The sequence below is a fragment of the Sciurus carolinensis genome, chromosome 14 (assembly GCF_902686445.1).
Source record: "Sciurus carolinensis chromosome 14, mSciCar1.2, whole genome shotgun sequence".
NCBI classification, from domain to species: domain Eukaryota; kingdom Metazoa; phylum Chordata; class Mammalia; order Rodentia; family Sciuridae; genus Sciurus; species Sciurus carolinensis.
In genome coordinates this window covers 314834-327265 of record NC_062226.1, presented here as the reverse complement: position 1 = coordinate 327265, position 12432 = coordinate 314834, and the positions used below count along the sequence as shown (strand labels likewise).

The following is a 12432-nucleotide window of genomic DNA, read 5'->3' as shown; positions in this document are numbered from 1 at the left end:
TCCTGCTAGGAGAAGGCTCTGCCCCTGAGCTACACCTCCAACCCACCCACCTCTATTTTTTTTTTTTTTTCTTTTTCTTTTTTGAGATAGGGTCTTGCTAAATTGCCCAGGCTGACCCCAAACTTGCCATCTTCCTGCCTCAGTCTCCTGAGTCATTGGGATTATTACTTGTAACTATTTTTGTCTGTCTTAAGTATGTTTAATGAGAACTTTAGGTTGTTCATGGACAATAGCAGAATCATGGCTGACCTGCATCATTATCATCTGTCCTACCAGATGTTTAAAGTCAGACTGGAGAACTTTTTTGTTGCTTATGCTATTTAAATATCAAGCTGGTCTCCATTTGCATGGAAATAAATTACATATAGATCTACCAGAAGTATTAGTTCATTATAAAAGGTAGAAATTGTGTTTACATTGTACATGAATTAACAGTGTTCTTAATTTGTACTGTTTCACTTCATGAGATTATACTTCATTGTGTTTTCTCAGCAGCTGTGGCAGGTGATCTTTAGACACTGCAGCTGAGTGGCCACGGTGAAGTAGGTGTGCTGTGTACTGGTCCCCACTTACACACACCTCTGCCTGCTGCATCTGGGGCTTCACAATTTATGTGAAGCAGATTGCCATGGTTTGGATGTTGGGTGCTCCCCGAAGAAAGGTTCATATATAAAGACTTGGTCCCTAGAGTGAGACTCTTGGAAGGTGGGGCCTATGGGAGGTCCTTAGATCATTGGGGTGTGCCCTCAAAAGGAGCCACGGGACCCTACCCTCTTCCTTGCCTTGCTTCGGTTTGAGATTCACTTTTTTGCTTCCATGTGTGCTCCTTTAGTGATGTGCCACCTTCACCAGAGGCCACCAGTGGGACTTCCTGATTTCAGATTTTGTCCCTCCACGACTGAGCTAAATAACTCTGTTTTCTTTATAAAACAGTGTTTCTTGTGTATTTACAGATAAGCATCAGAGGACATTAGAACCCCAGGATATATAGTGAGCCAGTCCCCCAAAGCTCAGAAGAGCTACTCAGGATAGATGGAGTCTCCTCTGCGAGTGTCCTACATTGCAGTATAGCTGAGGGACCCACAGAGCAGCCCACCTGCACTTACATCCCAGGAAAACCGGACTCTCTGGGATAAAGTGGGGTGAGAGGCAGCATCTCCCTATCTTAGGGCGATGTGCTCCCAGCATGTTCTACAGTGACTCTTCAGAACTGCAGGCAGGGCGAGAACTGCGTGGTCCATGGCTAAGAGCCATCCTGTGGGGATGTGGAATTTTGCCTTTCCAGCCAGCAGCATGCACATTTTTTGCTTTTGCCTTGTGTGTGACCAGCACCTTAGGATGCAGAGATTACCTGGAATCCTGAGATTTGCATTCAGTCTTACGGACCAGGAGCTTGATATTTTTTGGGGGGCAGCTATAACAGTGGGTGACCCCACTCCACTTGTGGACAGGTTCATTGCTGGAGGAGGGGTGTCTTAAGTGGGCAAGTCACCTCACACCAGTGAGTGAGGCAGTTTAAAGTCATGGTGCCAACAAAAATGAGAGTTGCAAATGAGAGCCCATGTATGCTCCAGACTACCTGTTTTCTCACTGCATTTTTCTTGTTTACTCTGCAACTAGGTACAGCTATGTTATTAAGTATGAAAGTCCAAAGTATACTTTTCTTACATAGGTTTGCTCTTACATGCATTAACTTACCTGTGACAGTGTTCTCATTTCAGAGTTTATCAAAATCAGATCAGTGGAACTGTTACTGTGGACTTTGAACTGGGACATAGAGTGTCCTCCCTATGAAGTGACATCTGTGGACGGGAGGCAGCCCTGGGGCATCAGCCAACCTTTTCTTCTGTAGGGGACTGTATTGGGGCTGCGTGCCAATTCCTCAGTGGAAACCAGAGTTGCATCCTTCCAGGTGTTGCTGTCTCCTTATGTGTACAGGGAGGTTCATGGGCCAGTTTTTCTCACTTCACCTGTGACTTTGTTAGCTTAGTGGCTACTTACTTGGTCTCAAAACAGGTGACATTCAGGACTGAACACTGGTGGGTAGCCATGCTTGGACCATGTCTGTCCCTGACTCAGCTCTGTCCTCAGCTCCTTGGCCAGTGGACATCCCCTCAAGTCCATCTGTCTCTGTCTGGAATACATGTTGTCAGGTACAGGGGACACATAAGAGGTCCTTGCAGCTTTTGTTTCTTGGGGCATGGGAGGCCAGGCTTAGGCAGAAGTCTCCTTTCTTTTTATTTATTTATTTTTTGGGTGCTGGGGATCGAGCCCAGGGCCTTGTGCTTGTTAGGCAAGCACTCTACCGACTGAGCTATCTCCCCAGCCCCCAGAAGTCTCCTTTCTAACTGCAATTGGTCTTAGATAATAGGTTTACAAAGGATCTGTAATCATTCTTCTAAAACATTTTAACATTAAAAAAAAAATCTTGGGCTGGGGTGTAGCTCAGTGTTAGAGCGCTTGCCCAGCAGGGGAGAAGCTCTTGGTTTCACCCCTCACCCTGGCGCTTGTGTAAGGACAAGGATGGCTCTGTTTGATAAGGGAGTGTTAAGTGAAGGAGCTCCCTTAAGGGCCTTGTGCCACAGGAGTGCTGCTCGCAGTGTGCTAGGGTAGCGCCCCCACCCTGCGGCTCCACCACCTTCCACAGGACAGTGTATGTGAATGAGACCTTTATGAAGACATTTATCCAGAAAAACGTTTGGATGGTTTGGCAGTGTTGTGTGTTTTTTTTTAAAACTTTTCCCATGTGCATAATATGAGTTTTTCTTTTAATCAAAACTCATTCAGGCAGGAAGTCCCTGTGCCCTGTTCTTTTAGCCCACAACTGCAGCTTCTGCGTTGGTGAGTTTGTTCCATATCCTGGCATATCGTCTAGTTTGCGTAATGGAGATACTTAGGAATCCCCCAATAAATACGATACTGTTTTGTACATATTTTATTTTTTCCTGCTAATTAAAAGAAATAATTTCAGACTTAATAAGGAAGTTGCTGGGGCTGTAGCTCAGTGGTAGAGCGCTTGCCTAGCATGTGTGAGTCACTGGATTTGATCCTCAGCACCACATAAAAATAAATAAATAAAATAAAGGTATTGTGTCCATCTACAACAACAAAATAGGGAAGTTGCAAGTATGATAAGAGGTTTTTTTTCCTGAGCTGTTAGTAATATAGCAGCCAGCCCTGGGAAGTTGATATGTAACTTTAAAAACATTTGTGTGGGGCTGGGGATATGGCTTAGTTGGTAGAGGGCTTGCCTAGCATGCACAAGGTCCTGGGTTCAATTCCTGGCACCAAAAAAATATTTTCTGATTTTATTGTTGTATATACTTGTCATCTTTCCTTTTAAAGGAATTCCTTATGATTACATTGACTTCATAGTCTCATATTAACGAAGTTTATGTATGTATTCTTTTTTTTTTTTTTTTTTTTTTTTAGATAGCATGCTTTTTTAGATACCTTTGCCAGTGGAAAATTTTTCAACATTTAGGAAACTTCCTTCAGACACATACCTAGGAGACTTGAGAGATTAGATGGGACGCAAATTCAAACTTCTGTCAGGTCTTTCACGTTTTTCTCAACAAGGGCTAAACTAGACTTCTCACATCTAGCTTCCCAGGAGGGCATTCCCTTATTATGGGTAGCGCTAACTCCAATGCAACTGAAAACAACCATGCAATTGGTAAGGGGAACCCTGAGGAACCTCAAGAGAGATGGTCCTACTCATTCTGGTGGCCAGTGATAGACTCCAGGTATCTGGTTCCACCATGGTGTTGCCTGCCAGGTCTCCACTGGTCAGGGACTGGCTCCGGACATGCTTCAACATCTCCAGGCCTTGGGACTTATAGTAAGAATTCTGGCTCCCCACACTCTGAATCATGGCCAGCAACCACTGCCTTGCTCTCTGTGGTCCAACGACAGTAACTTGAGTCTGGCCTGTGGCTGTGAACCACGGCTCCAGCTGAATGAGGATGTGGCTGTGCACCTTGATGCAGTGAAGGTAGGTGTCTCCATGACCGAATATGTGCTTCTCCTGGTCTTCTTCCATGTAAAAATACCAGCGGAGAATGAAAGTTTGCAGGCAAGGTCCACCACACTTTCTTGCCAAGAGTGCTCATTTCCAAATGGTGCACTGCTCTTACTTGATTCAAAGCAGGGCAAGTCCAAGCAACTGGCTCTTATGAACGTATTCTTAAGGTCACATTTGTACGCCTCAGTCTTCTCCCCTGTGGTCTTCTTTGTAATAAAGTGTTCTTGATTTCAATCTGACCCTTTGAATAATCGTTAAGTGTGCTATCGAGTGATGTGAGTGGGCTTAGATGTGGCACATTCATCACAGTTGTCATTTCATCACCCAGGCAGAAACTCTGCCCAGCAAGCAATAACTTCTCTTTTCTCCCCACTTCCAGTTCCTGATAACCTCTAATTTTCTTTCTGTCTCTATGAATTTGCCTAAAGTAGATATTTCAGAGAAGTAAAATTATGCAATATTTGTATTTTGCATCTGGCCTATTCTTGCATAGTTTTCAAGATCCATGCATGTTGTATGTAGTATGTATCAGTACAACATTCCTTCTTATTGCAGAATAATATTCCATTGTATGGAAAACCACACTTTGTCCTTGAGGGTTGTTCATGTGTGGCATATTACAGTGTGAGTGTATTTACCACATTTTGTTTATCCATTCATCTGTAGATGGATACTTAGGTTGCTTGTGCCTCTTGGCTGTTTTGAATACTGCTGCTTTGACCATGATTGTGCAAGAATTCTTCCCAGACCTGCTTTCAGTTGCTTGATCACATGGCAATTCTTTTTTCCTGCTGCACATTCCTGCTATAGCCCCAGCAGCCTACTGGCACCAGAGGCCAGGCAGTGGTACAGGGCCACAGTACAGGGCTTTGGCATGGGGCTGTATGACAGACCTGCAGGTGGGCCAGTGATTCTGTTTTGAACTGCCTTATGTTTTCTACTGCAGTGACACCATTTTACATTTCACCAACAGTACAACCTTGCCAAAACTCATTATTGGCTGTCTTTGTGATTGTGCCTGCCTGGTGGATGTGAAGTAGCATAGTGTCTTGCTGATGGGGATAGGCTTGCTCTTGCCCTCAGCCACCCAGTCCACTCCTTTTGGATCACAGCACTGTGCTTCCTGGCTCTGGTTGTTTTATTCCCTTCCTCCATGAATTCAGGAGCTTTTGAAATTCTTTTCTTGAAATATGAATGGATTCTAGTTTACTAAAAAACTCACAGGAAATTACTAATTCTGTTGAAGTACATAGTAGCCAGAAATAATGAGAAGTTTGGTGTCTGAAAGTATTTGGAAATGGTATAAAATGAGAATCACAGAAAAACACTGGCCAATATTACTCAAGGTGCCAGGATATTGTCTGGGAAGGAATGTACTTCTAACATTTGTAAAGGATATTTGTACATACCTTTCTGTATTTCTAGTAGTCTTTTGTCATTAGGTGTTTTTTTTTCCAGGTAACCCTTTCTTTCTACCTTGGAAAGGTGTTCTTAAAATTGAAAAGTGAGAAAACATTCATTTAGAAGTACTTTTTTGTACAAACAGAGAAACAACATGTATCCCATTTGTTTACAATTAAAAAAAAAAAAAAAAAAAGTACTTTTTTATGTGCCGGAAGACTTGGAGCTATGGTCTGTTTCATCTCAAGCCATGAGTGACCAGTGACATCTAGAGTGATCCTCTGATGTGGTGACGGGGCATTGTGGACTGAGTGTGGTGGAGAGTGATGGGGGCACTGGGCATGCTCTTGGGCTCTGCTCAAGTGGCCTTGTCCCAGAGCAAGGTGTACATCACTATTGAGGCCTCTTTGAGGTATGTACAGCACCATGGGAGGAGTTAGCCTGGTTTAGCGCTGCAGTGGGTGGAACTGACGTCAGGGCCAGCTGACAGGGAAGGAGTGGGGCATGGCATCCACACTCTTCAGAACAAGTATTTGCAAGCTCATGTAAGACCTTAAGACAAGTCAGAAGTCTGAGGGTCTGTGGTGCATGTGGCCAAGGGAGATAGCCCTTGGAATGAGCTGGACTGAGTCTCTCTGCCCATCTGCCTAGGGCTTTAGACTATATCCTTTAAAGTATAGAGAGGGAGCCAACAGTTTTTCAGCATACCAGTTATAGACCTTTTTATTTTCTATTTTTTATTTTTCCAGCACTGGGAATTGAACCTAGGCATGCTATACCAAAGAGCAATATTCCCAGCCCCTTTTATTTCTTCTTCTTTTTTTTTTTTTTTTTTTAATTTTTTTATTTTATTTTATTCCCTTTTATTTCTTCTCATTTCATTTTGAGACAGGATCTTTCTAAGTTTCCCAGACTGTCCTTGAACTTGTGATCCTCCTGCCTCAGCTTTCTGAGTAGCCAGTTATAAGTGTATGTCATAGGGCTTTTTTTTTTTTTTTTTTTGTACTGGGGATTGAACCCAGGGTGCTTAACCACTGAGCCACATCCCCAGCCCTTTTTTGTATTTTGTATTTTATATAGAGACAAGGTCTTGCCAAGTTGCTTAGGGCCTTGCTAAGTTGGTGAGTCTGGCTTTGAACTCTCGATCCTCCTGCCTCAGCCTCCCGAGCTCCTGGGATTACAGGTGTGTGCCACTGTGCCTGGCTAATTATAGGGCTTTTTGAAAAGAAAAATAGTAGCCAGGTACCATCGTGTGTGCCTATAGTCCCAGGACTCAGTAGGCTGAGGTAGGAGGATTGCTTGAGCTCAGGAATTCAGGAATGTCCTGGTCAGTGTAGTGAGATCCCATCTCAAAACAGAACAAAAAAGAAAAGAAAAAAGAAAATAATGACAAAGGTGGATGGAAAGAGAAGTCTGTGGCAGAGAGTCTAGCTATTTCATTCATTTGGGGGAGATATTAAAAGGCCCATATGGCATAGTGAGGCCAGAGGCCAGAGACTGGACTTGGTTTTGAACAGTTTGGTTTGGGAGATGCCTGAAAAGAAGGGCTTCTTGTCTGGCATATGGCAGATATTAAAGATATTTTAATTTTATTATGTATTTAATACATTGTATAGTAGTAATATTGAGAGCATGTGTATCACCCATAGTTCAGAGCAATCTATAGCCTCATCTTAATCCTCTATTCTGGGTTTTGTATATTTAGTTTCTTCCATTTCACTGTAGGATAAACTGAGGCACAGAATATTTAGTAACCAAGATTACACATCTAGTAAATGGCAGAGCTGACATTTGAGTCTTTCCAGTCTGGTTTGTGAGCCCTGGCACTCAGTGTCACTTTGGTAACTGATTTTGAGTGCTGAGTGCATGGTACAGTGTGGATGGTCCCAGGCTGCCCAGATATCTATCAGTGGGTGTGTGGGTGAAGATGGGTGTAGCTCTCCTTTTTGATGCAAAGAAGTCATGACTATATTCTGTTTTAGATCTAGTTTTTAATTAAATTGTTATGAAAAGTTTCAATTTTAATGGTAAATGAGAGTAGATAACTTATAACTTGGTGGTAGTTGACAGTATTTTGCTGTACCATCCCTGTCTGCTTTCTGCCCTTCTTGATCTTTTATTTATTTATTTTGCTCAGGTATCTGCAGTCATATTATAGGTGTCATGAAATTTTCATGTTTAAATACTTGGTATTTATCCTTAAAAAATACAAACTTAAAGTCAAGCACAGTGCTGTTTTCATACCTATGAAATTAACAATAACTGGTGAGTATCATCTAACTATTTTCACATTTTCCCTAATTTTGAAATATCAGTTGTTGGTTGTTGGTTTGTTCCTACCAGGATCCTGACACAGTCCACACTTTGCATTTGCTTAGGTTTAACAAGAGCACACCATGCCCCCACTGTCTTCTTATGCCATTGATTTGGTGAGGATCCTGTCAAGTGCTCTTGTAGAATGACCTGCTTTGGATTTCCATCACAGGTTTTTTTTTTTTAGTGCACAGATGTTTGAGGCATGTTGCTCATCTTAGGGCTAACAAATGATAGCATACTGAGCAGTCCTGCTTTCCCGTGATACTTTCACATTTTGAAAACTGGCCAAAGTGAGGAAGTAAGAACTAGATTTTTTTTGTGTGTGTGTGTGTGTGGTGCTGGGGATTGAACCCAGGGCCTTGTGCTTATAAGCGAAGCACTCTACCAACTGAGCTGTATCCCTAGCCCAGAACTAGATCTTTGGGGTGGAACCAGCAGAGCTCACAGTGACACATTGCTGGGCTCACATTGGGCATAGGGGTGGGCCTGGGTGTGCAAGCACTTTCCCTGTTCTGGGCCTTCTTTCTATGAGACATTCTTTTGAATTTTTTGTGGTGCTGGGATGGAACCCAGGTCTTTGTGCTTGGTAGGCAGGTGCTCCACCACTGAGCCACCCTTAGCCTTCTGTGAGGTATTCTTGTTGGTCATGGCCTTGTGATTTCTTTTCTTTTATTTTTTTAAAAATATTTTTAGTTGTGGATGGACACAATACCTTTATTTTATTTATTTATTTTTTATGTGGTGCTGGGGATCGAATCCAGTACCTCACATGTGCTAGGCAAGCACTACACCACTGAGCCACAACCCCAGCCCTGGCCTTGTGATTTCTAATGGAGTTCGTGAGTTTTTGTCTTAACTTGCTCCATACTAAATTTAGGGAGAAAGGGAGTACAGGGCTTGCCTGCGCCCAGCCCTGCAGTGGAGGTTGTCTGCCTCCACGGGATGTGTTCTGAGCTGTGTGCTCTGAGTGCTTGCCAGTGCCAGCCAGCAGTCCAACCATAGTTCGATATGCCCACATGCCGCACTACCATGGAGGCAGGAGCTGTCCACATGACTGGCTGATCAGATGGAGGCCCCACTGTGTATTAACATTGATTCCACTGAGAAGGCATGCTGTGAGCTCGTCAGGTTCAGAAACTTGATTTTGTTAGTAAGCCATATTGTCATTGTACTGTAAAACTCAAAAGAAACTGATATATAAAAATCAGCACATTTTTGGTCTCAAGAAACATGTACCACTGTCTTCATGTAGCATAAAAGTTGCTTGACCTTAACTCTGTAACTCCTGCTTTATGTCCTTGGAACAGATAACCCCTGGACAGCCGGCACTACTCACACTGAGCGAGCGTGTTCTCATGGCTGGCCCTTGTGCATGAGCAGGTTTTGGTGACTGGAAACAGAGGGTTCAGTTGGAAAAAGACTGCAACCTGCACCTCCTTGCATACTCCCAGGCCCCTGCTCATATTTTCTCAGCACTTGGGACATTTGTGATGATCAGTTTAATTCCTCACATCCTCAGTTGCTCCTCCTTCTCTATAGATTGAATTCCCTGAGGGCACAGATGAGGATTGTTTAGCTGGGGCCTTAGCAGCCATGAGCATGAAGCTTCGATTGCTAGGTGAACTCTGTGGGCCAGACCTGTGCTGGGAGCACATATGGCTTTCCTCTTACCTCTGGTGGGACATTGACATTGACATTGACTGGGGAAGGAGTGCAGGAGGAGTGCTGCTTGATGCACTACCTGAGACTTGGTGGTGAAACAACAGTGATTGTCAGATAAGGCACAGGGATGAAGTTTTTCTGGTGCTGGTCCTGGTGACTGGAGTACCCATGTGCAGCCTCCCGTGTGGTTTAGGCTCCTCACGTGTGGTGATTGGGCAATGTTGAGTGAGCTTGTGTGGCAGAACTGTACCCATGCATGCTAATGGCATGGGGATCTTGGTTTAAGCAGAGTCATAGCACCATGTTCTTTGTGCCTAGGCATACCCAGGCAAAGGTGAGGGCATGTAGATCCCTCCTATGGGTGGAGGAGTGTCAGCACCACATCGTTTAGGGACCTGTAGAGTAGGATATATGTCAGACCTGCAGCCTTTGGAAAAAGGCAGTGGCTGAAAGAGCCCTCAGTAAAGGCAGCAAGGATGGAGAACCCTTTGCAGAGAGACCCATCTAAGGGTTAAGTAGCAGATGGAAAGTGAATCTGTTCTGGTATTTTGAAATCTCCTAAATGTAATTTCTGGGGCTACTTTGGATATTAATTGTTTTCTCCAAATTTAGGAACAAACTCTCCTTTTTCTGCCAAGGGAAAAAACAAAAAGACAAAAGCAAAAGAAAATTTCTGAGAGCTGTTGAAAGGATTCATTCTTTTTCTCTCCGCCCCCTTTGATAATTGGGAAGTTGGTTTGTGGAAATACTTGAGATCAAGGATGGGCAGATAGCACTCTGCATCTCTGAGTTTGCTGGACTGGAGATGCTTCTGTCTTGAGTACTATATGGTGCCATTACAGTTCCCAAAGAGGAAGCACACCTCTCCTCCCGGTCCTGCTGGTGCTTTCTTAAAACAGGACCAGTGGCAGACTGGAATTTGATGTTTTTCTTGTTTTGGGTAGAACCCAAAGTGTCCACTCTTAGGTAGAGAAGGTGATTGTTGCCCTGTGCATGGATGCTGTGGCATGTGGAAAAGCCAGCAGGCCATGCATTCTTTGTGGGGAAGAGATGTTTTATAGTCATATTGGGTCCCTTTTGTAGATAGGGCTCAGCCATGGACAAGTTTGGAGAGAGTTTGCCAGGTTTCCCTTCCTTAATGTCTTGTCACCTGGGTCTGTCTCCACCGTGCAGGTAGCTGATATGTGAAAACTGACCCCCCCATCCCTCAAGTGGCAGGATAGAAATACTTTGAGACCAGAGTGGGAAGGGTGTCCGTTATATGCAAAAATGTTTTCTTCTTTGTCCTTTCCTGCATCCCACATGAGAGTCATTCACACCTTCTCTTTGTTCTGTGTACCTTTGTAGTTCTGCTGTTCTCGTGAGGAACCTGGCTTCAAGCCCTCCTGGACTGACTCTTAAACATGAGATGTGTGGAGCAGTTAGAGTTAGCTTTCTGTGCATGCACAAGAGCCCTGAGTTCTTTGGCCTAGCGTGGGTGTGGAGGAGAATTGGGGAGACTCTCTCTGGGGAGACAGAAGGTTATCTATGAGATGATGTGACTTCTAGGAAGTGAGGGCCCAGCCTGCCAGGTCCCAGGTCCAGAAGAGAGAGCACAGCCTGTGGCCTTCAGGTTTGTCTGTGAGTCTTGCTGCTTTCTAGAAAGTCTGAGCCAGTGATACCAGACCTCAGAGCAGACCTTTAAGTTGACTCCATGAAAACAGCAGGATTTTCAACCCATGTATCATGTTTTTTGGTTTATTTTTCTGCAGTACTGGGGAAAAGTTGCCAGGGCTAGGCAAAAGCTCTGCCACTGAGCCACACCCCTTCATTTTGAGACATGGTCTTGCTAAGTTGCTCAGGTGTGTCTTGAACTTGCTATCCTCCTGTCTCAGCCTCCCAAGTCACTGGGGTCACAGGTGTGACCGCTGCACTCTGTCCCAGTTGTATTTTTACGGATGATCTGGGGATTACATAGCAGGCACTTGGGGCCTGTGCCTGCCTCAAGACAGCTCCCGCCTGACCTTTGGACTGGACCAGCCTGTCTGTGTTCCCACCACTCCAGGACCGGCCTGTTGCCTAGGCAGAGTGTTGTGGAGACTGGAAGCAGTTTTAAAGTTTCTGGTAACTTGAAGGGTTTCCTTGTGGCCTCAGATGTAAGGATGCTTTTTGTGATCAACCCTCATGGCAGAGGTGAGAAGTTCTCTGGGTCATGAATGTTGTGCTTGGTGAGTCAGCAACAAGATGAGTGCCTCTTAAAGGCATCTGCTTGGTAGAGCCACTTGCAGCTGCCTCTGGTGGTGCTGAGAGCAACCAGAGCTCCAGGATGAGACCCTGTGTCTTCACATGACTCCTGCTTGCAGAGTACACAGCCTACTCTGAGAGCAGTTGGATGCTGCTGAGCCATCTGGGCTGGTGGTGGGTCCTTTCTCCTGCTTCCCTTTAACCTCCTGGTAGCATTGAAGGCACTATGGAAACAGATTGCTTAATGGGTGCTGAGAAGGCTTATTATTATTAATATTATTAGTTTTCTGGCAAAACATAAACTCAGTTGGTCTTGTCTGGTACAAAGGCACTGTGGAAACTTCAGGCTGCCACTAGGGAAAGAAGCAAAATGACCACTTTTGAGGTGATGTCTAGATGTGTTAATTGTAGATAGTGTACAATCTCAGTCTTTGCCTCCTGTGGCTGTGCCGGGGTAGATTACCAAATACTGCAGTGTGCTGTCTTCAGTAAATGCATGGATCTGACTTGCCTCTTTAGGAACTTCTCCAAGGCAACAGGGAACTTTAAAGGAGCATGAACACTGGCGAGAGATGGGGCACAGCAACACCAGGCAGCAGCTGTGCATACAGAGGGCGGCTGGGGCAGCACCATCCTGGGTCCCAGATGTAGCTGGCAGGGTTGTTCCCACCTGCCTAAAGCCTGGCTCACCCCCAGCCCTTTTTTGGGCCAGGCAGGGCCTGGGCTTAGGCAGCCAGGAGCAGTTTTCTTCAGTGTCCCTTTCAGTTTAGAATTGATGCACTTCCATTAGTTCTTTTTTGTCTTTA

General features: G+C 44.6%; 1 protein-coding gene and 1 pseudogene across 1 annotated transcript in view; one reads left to right on the top strand and one right to left on the bottom strand.

The window, feature by feature from the left end:
* Positions 1-12432, top strand: part of Ehmt1 (euchromatic histone lysine methyltransferase 1) — a 149375-nt gene that overhangs the window by 35881 nt on the left and 101062 nt on the right.
* LOC124964741 (putative KHDC1-like protein) lies at positions 3641-4900 on the bottom strand (annotated as a pseudogene).